Source organism: Phodopus roborovskii, unplaced genomic scaffold (assembly GCF_943737965.1).
Source record: "Phodopus roborovskii unplaced genomic scaffold, PHOROB, whole genome shotgun sequence".
Classification (NCBI taxonomy): Eukaryota; Metazoa; Chordata; class Mammalia; order Rodentia; family Cricetidae; genus Phodopus; species Phodopus roborovskii.
In genome coordinates this window covers 1-10,766 of record NW_026125492.1, presented here as the reverse complement: position 1 = coordinate 10,766, position 10,766 = coordinate 1, and the positions used below count along the sequence as shown (strand labels likewise).

Sequence of the window (10,766 nt, the reverse complement as noted above, 5' to 3'; positions counted from 1 at the left end):
ATATCAAATGTGCTCTAGAAGAAGACAAAGTAAGAACATACACACTTGAGGCCTATTGCCAGTGAGATAACAAAAGCAAATGGCAAGAACTACATATCCAGTCCTAGGGTGAAGGCATAACAGAGATTACTATGGAGTTGTCCTAAGCTGGAAGGTTAAGTCTTGTACCTAATATTTCTATCTAGGAAGAGAAAACAATAATTGTGACAGTCTAATCTTCAACCTCATCAAAGACCTGAGAAGGAAGATAACAATACTAGGGTGGTAGGGGAACTCCACAAGATGTAGCAAAGGCAGAAACACTAGGCTACCTTGGACAGTCACCCAAAGTCTCACAGCAATGTCCAGGCAACCAGCTTTGGCTGAGGCCTAGAGTATCTGACTGACCAACAAGAAGCAGGAAGGTAGAAAGGCTGTCTTTCCCTGACTTGGCAAGGTTCAGAAGTCTATGTTTGTCTCCAGCAAGCACAGTAGGACAGCATGTCCAAAGTCAGCAGTTGAGGTGGAGGCGGTTCTTTGCGAAAAGGCCATTAGCCAAGGAGAGACTGGACTCCAGAAGGAGTGACATTAGTGCCCAACATTTTCTTGGGAATAGCTTATGCTGTTAAGAGCAAATGTAACAAACATGCCTAACATTTTTTTTTTCTTACTTAGTTTTTATTCATAATCATAAACTTAACACTGCAATTCAGCTAGACTTGGAGGGGAATAAGGAAAATATGGAACCCAAACAATTTCAGTGAGAGCAGAGATTACAGGGCATTGTGAGCAGATGGGGTGTGGGATGCTCTCCGGAGCTACAGAAGGAATGGTCTGGTGGGTAAGGAGCCCGCAAGTCAAAAGAATTAGAGTTGTCCACAGTCAGAAATGGTGATCTTCTTGCTGGTCTTGCCATTCTTGGACCTGAAACGATCCATGGCTTCTGCAATGTTCATCCCTTCTTTCACCTTCCCAAAGACCACATGCTTGCCATCCAACCACTCAGTCTTGGCAGTGCAGATAGAAAACTGGGAACTATTTGTATTTGGTCCAGCATTTGCCATGGACAAGATGCCAGGACCGTATGTTTCAGGATGAAAGTTCTCATCCTCAAATTTCTCTCCGTAGATGGACCTGCCGCCAGTGCCGTTATGGTGATATGAAGTCATGACCCTGGCACATGAATCCTGGGATAATTCTGTGAAAGGAAGAACCCTTGTATCCAAATCCGTTCTCTCCAGTGCTCAGAGCGCAAAAGTTCTCTGCTGTCTTTGGAATTTTGTCTGCAAATAGCTCGAAGGAGATGTGACCCAGGGACTCGCCACCGGACGTGATGTCGAAGAACATGGTGGGGCTGACCATGGCTGCAGGAAGAAGTGGCAGGGGACAAGCGGCATCTGCAAAGCCCATGCCTAACATTTTTATGTGGATCCTGGGAATGGCGCTCTTATCTTCATGCTTGCAAGCCAAACCCTATCCCCAGACACAAGCTTGACCGTTTTAGAACATATAGGGGAACCTGGGGTAACTTGGGACCATTTCCCTCTTTGTAGACAAAGAAACTGTGACCTATGCTAGTTGAAAGATCCATGCCCATAAAGCTATGTTTAGGAGACAGATGCTGTCTCTAATTAGTGTAGTCATCAATGGAACTGAGTTACATTCACTGAGGCATGCTCCCAGTATGTCACTTCCTTCAGTGGATCTCTACTTCCTAAGAGGTCTACAACCTTCCAAAGCAACACTCCCACAAGGACACCAAGTGTTGACATGTATGAGTTTCCAGAGCAAACCACAACACTCTCTTTCTTGAAACATTTCCCCTGATACCTGACACACATTGGTGTTCTCCCCCTCCATCCCCTGTTTATTCCATTTAGTATCCTTGGTGGATTCTCTTCCTTTCAAGTTTACAATGCAATGCCTTGGGGTTTCATTCTTAGAATTCTTCTCTATCTACCATTCCTTTGATGACCTCAGTCTATTGGTTTTGGGGAAGACTAGAATAAAATCCTTCAAAACATGCTTCTTTCTTATTAGGATTGAAGATAATTAAGGAGAAGCAGGTACAGGAAAGCTCTGTGCACTTCATCTTTTCCTAAAAGCAACAAGTAGATTTTCAAAGACAGGCTTGGCTACATAGTGAGTTTAGACTGTGCCCAGCTACATGTGACACAGTCCTCTGTCCTCTCCTGTCTGACTGTCTCTGTCTCCTCCCCTTTTCTCCCCGCCATGTGTGTGTATGTGGTGTGTGTGTGTGTGTGTGTGTGTGTGTGTGTGTGTGTGTGTGTGTGTGCGCGCGCGCGCGCGCGCGCATGGAGACTAGAGAATAACCACGAGTGTTATTCTGCAGGCACTGTCTACCTTGTTTTATGAAAAAGGGTCTCTCACTGGGACCTGTGGCTTGCCATTAGAATAGTAAGTTGGTTGGCCAGTGAGCCCCAGAGATCCATTTGTTTCTATTTCCTTAACACTGCCAAAAAATGCCTGATTTTCTCGGTGCAAGGGATCTAACCCTGGTCCTCCTGATAATGTTGCAAGCGATTTTAAGGCCAACCGAGCCATCTTCCTACTCCCAAATCCAAAGTGTTCTTAATTCATTCCCTTTTCATGTGGCCTTTCACATTCAATTATAATTTTAATGACTCCCTACATTGAATATAGAATCCAGAGGTTTGTCTAATTTGTGCCTCCAAAAGACTGAGATTAAAGGTATGTGCCACCATGCCTGCCTTGTTGACTGTGCTTTAAAAACATTTATAAATTCTACACCTCCCATGACCTGTAATTCTACTCCATGAGGTGAATTATCTCCTAACTGCTGTTTCTACTCTGTCTCCCACATTCTTGTTCTCTATGGAAGAAACAGATTAGGCCATATACAATGGCTGCATTATGTCACACCTATAGTTAAACCCCTTTAACACTTCCTATATCCCTCAAAGTGGAACTGAACATCTGGTCTAATCCTCTTAGATTCTGACCTGCACCCTCTAATTCCCCCATCAAAATCGTTTTTGTTCTTTGGGTTGTCCAAGTACACTCCTATTTCATGGTCTTTGCTCTATGGTTTTTTTTTCTGTTGCTTGAACAGCCCCCTTCCTCCAGACAGCTGTGTGTACTGCTTTCTCATCACACACAAGGCCTTGCTTGAATGTCATCTTTTCAAAGTAGCTTTTCCTGAGTACTCATCCTCTTCTGTAAAACAATCAATTCCTACACTGGTAATTTACACAGCAATTTACTCTCAGCTATTATGGTCCAGAAATGGGAAAGTCAGCCTGGAAGGCATTTGCTTTTGAGTCCTTTATAGGGTTGAAGTGAAACAAAGTCCTAAGCTGGAATCATCTGCTTCATTCATATGTCTGGCATCTCCCCAGACACTAATCAAGGCTTGCCTACAATAAGGTGGTGGCAAGGTGGTCAAATTTCCTGAGTGGTGGCAGCTACCTACAGAGCTCCTGGTTCTGAGAAACAAGTCCTATATCATTTTCTGTTAGAATCAATTGACCTGTGCAGACACATGAAGCTATTCCCCAAAACCACAAGGTTTAAAACCACAGAATTGCCCAACCCCACAAGAGAAAGCAGAAAAGAGAAAGCAGAGCTCATTTGATCAAGGAAATATGGGACAATGTCCAGCCATGTGCAAGCTAGCCCCCAAATGGCTTTAGTGATCCTTGCCTCCCTAGCATTCTCCTCAACCAGTCTCCTCCTCACAAAGTTCAATTGCCCTGTGAAGGCAAGAGATATGAATACGTAACTATGCATCATTTAAGGGAACCAAGGCCATAGAAGACATGAGTTCTCTTGAGTCACCTTCTCTGAGGTAAGTTGCCATGTCATGAGGCTATTCAAGCCTGTCTCTGCAGTGGTCTCCAAAGAGATGCAGGCCTTGGTGGCTCCTTCCAACAGCCCAAACCAACTTGTCAACCTTGTGAATAAGTCCAATTCACTATTTGGTGAATTTAGTGAAACTATTTGGTGCCTCAGCCAATACTGCACACTTAAAAGACCCACAGCCAAGGTGACCTAAAACTAATTCCTTCTCCATAGAGCCCATGTGAGAAAATAAATGTGTGCTATTACAAGTTCAAGAGATATTATCTTACATAGCAATAATTTGCTAGCTTGCAGTGCTATCTAAACTACTTACATTTATCATCTGGTAGACTCTGTATTTTATTTGTTGTTTTCCTCTCACCCCCTAGAAACTAAAAGTCAAGAGCTAAGTAGTTATGCATGGTTTTCTCAGTATCATGCATATACCTGCTGTCCAGGTATATCCAAAACCCTGCTAGTCTTTACTGAATACATCAACTATACCACCTACTCCCTTTACCATCAACATATGCTTATTTGTGACTACTTGCACTGGTATTATATCACTTCTGTGATATAATGTTCACTTTTTTCAACAAACATGAAATGTGTATCTACGCAACAGAACTGTGATAACCAGGATTTCTTGAATGTTTCCCATGATAGGATGTCCAGTGGTGCTGCTGAGGCATCAGACAGGGGACTGGAGGGTGAGACTGGCAATGGAAGTAATCCTTGGTGAACTGCTCTGAGCACATGTGGGAGGGGAAACAATGCTTGTCTACTGGTAGTTTTAATAGAGTGGAGAAGAATTTGGTGATTTGTAAGAGGAGGCAGAAAGATGTGGCAGAAAGTTGCTTACGAAGGGAAAGGAGTAAGTATCTTGAAGGTGTAGCCTCTGGTGTGTGGCTCCAGTAGATAGCTCCATACCTATGTCCAACTACCTCTAGGCCCAGCAAACAACAACAACAAAAAAAGGAGAATGGGGACTTGGAGTGGGGCAAGTCACAGCAGTGAGAAGGGGATGGGAGAGTGGGGGGGGATAAGTGTAACTAGGATGTGTTTTATACAGTTTAGAAATTGTCAATGAACACATTAAAATAAAAGTCTGAGGGGAAAACAAAAGGCAAAGAACAAGGACAACAGATGGCAGGGGCATTGGTGCACGAGGAAAATAGAGAGAAAGTTTTCTCTGTGGCCCTCTGTCTCCTCAGTAAAATGCAATACTGTCACCAGGCGGGTAGAGAGGCAAGAACTTAGATGAAAAAGGAGGACACAGGAGGCATTTTCCCCTTGAGACAGGAAGTAAGTAGGCAAAACAATAATAGTAGTTATCAACTAAGTTCTAAGACTTTATACTAGGTCCAGGGAGTTAAGGAGCATGGCTGTCTCCAGCCTTGTCCAGCTACCATGGAGGGAAGAGTTGCACTTTTACTAAGTGAATTTGGCTTGGTAGGAGGACATTGTAATCGATGTACATCTAGTGGATCACAAAGGACAGAGGGAAGGCAGTCTTCAAAGAATTGCTGGAGGTAAAATCCAAGGCAACTGAGTAAGAATGGTAGGAGATGATGGACAGCTAGAGACCAGTATGGGACCAGGGAAGGGAAGGATTGCTGTCTAGCTGAATGCAAAGGACATTCTAGCAGATGAGGATACCTGGTTTTCCTGATTCCTGCACTTTCAGGATACCTGAAATAGGAAAAGCATTGTAGATATTGGAGGCTCAGTCCAGATCCCCACCCTGTTCCTGCAGAAGCCCTCCATGAATTGACAGTACCAGCAGCTCTGAACTGAGTCCCTTTCTAGTGACTGTAGCTGAACAAGCCATCTTACTTAATGCTTAATGGGCAACCCTTTCTACCTTCAGCCCTATCAGTGGCTCATCACTATCACTGCCTGTATCAGTTAACCTCTCTGGCAGCTGCCCTGAAGGATCATCATGACCTCAGGACTCTTCCTAGCATTGCAGGATCTATTGATACTCCTTCTGGTACTGCACTTGCCCAGCACCATTCTCTTGCCTCAACCATTAGTGACATTAAAAGCATCCACCAGTGGACCGCCAATGCTCTAATCTCCCCCCAGAGGCCACAATCTGTGAAATAAAGAATGCACTGACAGATGAAATTGATTGTGAGGCTTTCAAAGCAATTAGTGATCTGGAGACTGTGTGGTGGGAGAGGCCAGGTGAAGAGGTGGCATTTCTCCAGGAATCCTTTTCATCCTCAGAATTGCCAAGCTGGACTCATATTGTTCAACAAACTCTGGTAAGAAAAGAGGAAAACTAGTTGTTCTACCTAGTAGTGAACACTTAAAAGGGGAAAAAAACTGCATAGGCACAGTAATTTAACACATTTCTTTTTGTCTGTTTTTCTGGACCATGCTAGTGAGGCTCAATCTCCCCAGAAATCTGGCAAGAGGATTTTTCCCCTGTGTCTGTCCTTGTAGCTTACTTGTCCAATTATACAGGGATGAAAGCACAAATGCCACTTAAAAGGAATTTTAGGATTTTTAGTGATTTATTCATTTTTATATACATGGGTGTTTTGCCTCCATGTTTAGATGTATATCATGTGTGTGCATTGCCTGAGGATGCCAAAAGAGGGCATCAGATTCCCCTGGAGCTGGAGTTACAGACAGCTGTGAGCTATCATGGGGAGTGCTGGGAATCACACCTTGCCCTCCAGAAGAGCAGCCTTCTCTCCAACTCCAAAATAAGAGTTTCAAAAGCCAGTGCTATGGTGGTTCTATTATCTCTTATACTTCTTTCCTAACTCTACAACATTCCAGAGGGAGGCTGCTTGTGAAAACTGACACACAAGATCATTCTATGAATGGGCAATAACCCTTAGAGGTAAGCCACTGAGGGTTTTCAATTACTTAGTACTGCAGAATACTTTGGTCTTAGCATACCGAATCAGCCACCCATGTATTCAAGATGGCCACTGAAGTACAAAAAGATGCAAAAACAAATGAGAAAAAAAAAATGACGATGGCTGTGTTCCAGCAAAACTTTACATAAAAAAGGGACCCTCAGAAAACTGGACAACCCCTGTAAATAAACTATTTTAAAACAATAGTTATTTGCTGAAAATGCTGTTGGCCATTGAGTAAGATCCAGCCTTTGTAAATTTTGCTTATCTACTTCTGTGAATTTTGTATTAAAAACGAATAAGAATGAACTTTCTTGTACTCAGTACTCAGATCCTGTTTATTTGGGTAAAGTTTAAGTAGGTGCAATGGTTATTAGTTCTTGGGTGGGGATTAGAAAAGACACCTCATTGCACAAAGCACTCAAGAGCAATTTAGATGACCAGAGAATCAGAGGGAGGGGGGGACATGAAAGGCTGAACCAGAAAGGGATAAGGAGAAGAGAGAACAAAGTATGTATGTGAGAGAAATTGGCTGATGACTGTTGGTAGCTGTATGCAGCACCAAGACCAGAAAACAAGCTTGTTCCTCTACTGCCACCTTCAGCCCTTCCAGGAGCCAGTCTCTCTTTGTGCAGCTTGCAGTCACCAGTTTAAACTGTCCAAGTTGCAACCCCTCTGAAAGCTGTTTCTGCTTTTTTATTTTAGTTACATCTTGCTGGAACCTACAGAAGTTTAAGAATAGCAAGACTTGCATAAATGATCTTGACAGATGAGAGATGAGATTAAGGAGTGAGAATACTTTGGGGACACATGGATGTTGACAGTGAGGGAACAGCAGGCAAAGCTGGGGTTGAGGTTCTCTCAGCTGCAGACTGTGTTTGCACTTCAAGCAACCAGACAACTCTGCAAAGCATGGGGTATATGGCCACGCTTTGCCAATTATGACTGGGACCTGGAGGTGCTGTACACAAGCAAAGTTACAGAACGGTAAAAATCTCTGGATAGATCTTGACTAGAAAAGCAATGCCTGAATGATCCTTGCATTTACCAAGAATGGCAGGGACTTGGCAGTAAGATCACAGAGCTATAACCTTGGCATACATTAGATCCACTCTGTCTATGTTGCATGCACACACCCATTGAATAGTCTATGTTCACTAAGAGCCAGGAATGTCTCTCATTACTGTACACATAACATTTATCAAACCATCTCCTAAAAATGGATACTCAGTGGATCCATGTTAAATTGAATTGCTTCCTTTTGCTGTCAAAAGGCTGAATTTTCAAAGCACAAATAATGACCAGTTTTACTGAATGAAGATCAAGAACCCACCATCTCTGGAGACACTTTGTGAGTCTCCTGTTGGCCCCTAAAGATATCCTTCTTCACTTCAGGGAACTCCTTTGAATCCTCTACTCACCACAGAGTCCAAGGAAATGGTCAAAGATATATGCTAATCACTACAATGTTAGGTACATTTTTTGGTTACACACCGACCGCAGACAAGAGACCATAAGTCTTCCCCAGTTAATATGTTTGTTGCCTGGGGCTGAAAAGGAAAAATTCAGTGGCATCTATCCTGGCAGGACATCCCTGGTCCAGCAGTGGATGATAGAGTAGCCATACTCCAGGTGTCATTTGTGATGCATTACATTCTAAATCATTTAGAAAATTAAATTCCTTTATTTGCAAACACAACACTGTGTAAGGTTAGTACAGTGCTTTTAGCATGGGAAGTCACAGTGTAATATAACCAAGTCACTGAGAGAAGGAAACCCAGAAAATCAGTGGCATGATGTACACTAAGAACAGCCATGTTTTCCTCCATGGTTAAAAAAGATTGTCTTTACTAAACATATATGTTAATCCTTTATTACTAGGATTAGAAGTCACCTCTTCCAGAAAGCCCTACCTGACCCTCTTCTTCATGCTCTCTAGTTTGGGATGTCCCCTTCTTTTCCCACAATGTGTTCATGATATTTTCAGAAAGAACATTGGCCCCCTTTTGCCTCCTACACCAGCTGGTGACTCCTCCAGAGAATGACTGGCTTTCTCTATTCTTTTCTTCCTTTTCCTCTTCTTTCCTTTTCTGGGGATTTAACCCAACATATTGTGAAGTCCAGGATTATACCTTTGAACTATACTCCGAGCCCAAGATTTTTGAGATATGTGGCCCAACTTGACCTTCAACTCTTGATATTGATCCTCCTGCTCCAGTTTTCCTGAGATAGTGGGATTGTAGGCCTGTACCACTATGCCTGGCAGGAACCATTTATTATTTTTACATTTATGTTTGTGTGTACATGCCCACATTTTGGTGACATATTATGTGTAAGTCAGAAAAAAACTTGTACAAGTTAGTTTCTTTCCTTACAACATTTAGGTCCCAAAGATCAAAATCCATGTCATCAGGCTTAGCAAAATTACCTTTACTTACTGAGGTCATTGTCATGGGCCCAGAAACAATTTCTTAATTGCCTGCCTTTCTAATCCAGTCTTTTAGTAGACACTAAGTGGTTTTATATTTTTGGTTTTTGGTGGGTTTTTTTTGGGGGGTGAGGGGTGGGTGTTTTGTTTGTTTTTTTTTTCATTTGTTTGTTTTGATTTTTGAGCCAAGGCTTTGCACTATGTAATAGCCTAGCTGTTCTGAAAGTCACTCTGTGGTCAGACTGGTCTCAAACTCGCAAAAATCCACCTGCCTCTATCTGCTGAGTGTTGGGATGAGAATATTCCCCACTCCTGGCTTTTTTACTTTTGGTTACTCTAAGTGTTTTTTTTTTTTTTTTTTAATGAATTACTCATTCACTGATAGAGTATAGAGTTATAGAATTCAACTCTGTGAAACATGATGTGTCTCAACTCTTCTAGTCAATTCAGCCATGAGCGGAAAACATAGTGTTTTCATTGCACTTGGCTGTGGGCCCTGTAGACACCCTGGGGTTATGAGAAGTAGATGTTGCACAGAATATGTTGATAAATATCTGCCTTTCTGCCTTTGTATTGGTCTGTGTTGTTATTGCTGTAGCAGCATAGTCTAATGAGGTAGATAATCTGGATTTTCAACTTAATGAGATTATATTCACTATAGAAACAAACATCTGAGCATGTCAGGAGGAGTTTCTAGACTGGATTAGTTAAGGAAGACCCACCCTAAATGTGGGTGTCACCAACCCATGGGCTGAGGTCCTGGGCTGAATAAAAAGAAAAGAGGGAGCTAAGCAGTAGCTTTCATCATGCCCTGCTGTCTGACTAAAGACACAGTGTGACCTCTGTTTCAAGTTCCTGCTGCCATGTCTTCCTGCCATTATAGACTATGTCACCTCATACAGTGAGCCAAGTAAGCCCCTCCTCCCTTAAGTTGCCTTTTACTGGAGGTATTCAGTCACAGCAACAAGACAAAACTAGACCTGGCTAAAAGCACCCTGGAGTGCCTGGCTTTTCGTGCTTGGCACAAAAGGTAGAACCATTTGGGAAGAAGAACTCTCAATTGAGACAATGCCTCCATTGGACTATCAGACAGTCTCTTGATTAATGATTGAAGTGGAAAGGCTGGGCCCACTAAGGGCAGTGTCCCCCTCCCCACATGGGGAAGACAGTTCTGGATAGTATATGAGTCTGGGCAAGCCATGAGGATCAAGCCAATGAGCATCATTCCTTCAGGTCCTGCTTCCAGGTTTCTGCCTTGAATTTCTGTCTGACTTCTTTCTATGATGGCAGAATGACTTAAGAGTGGAGATGAGATAAACCCTTTACTCTGCCAAGTTGCTTTTGGTCATGGTACTTTATCACAGCAATGGAAAGCGTAATAAGACATCTACACACAGTAGGAAATTTGCAAAAGAAAAGATGTTTCATACAGTTCTAGAGTATTTTTGTGAGTGCCTTTCCTCTGCACCATGGGAGAGCACAGGTTGGCAAGTAGGTTTTGTTATTAGTCAGCTCTTTCATCACTGGGACCAAGCAACTGAATAAACAATGTAAAAGAAGGAAAGGATCTACTTTGTATCATAGTCTCAGAATTTTCAATCCCCCTTTTGGCTGGAATATGGTACAACAGGGTGGGTCATAAGGTAACCAAACAGTAGAGA

General features: G+C 42.7%; 1 pseudogene; it reads right to left on the bottom strand.

The window, feature by feature from the left end:
* Positions 1-641: 641 nt before the first annotated feature.
* LOC127215877 (peptidyl-prolyl cis-trans isomerase A-like) lies at positions 642-1,341 on the bottom strand (annotated as a pseudogene).
* Positions 1,342-10,766: the final 9,425 nt, after the last annotated feature.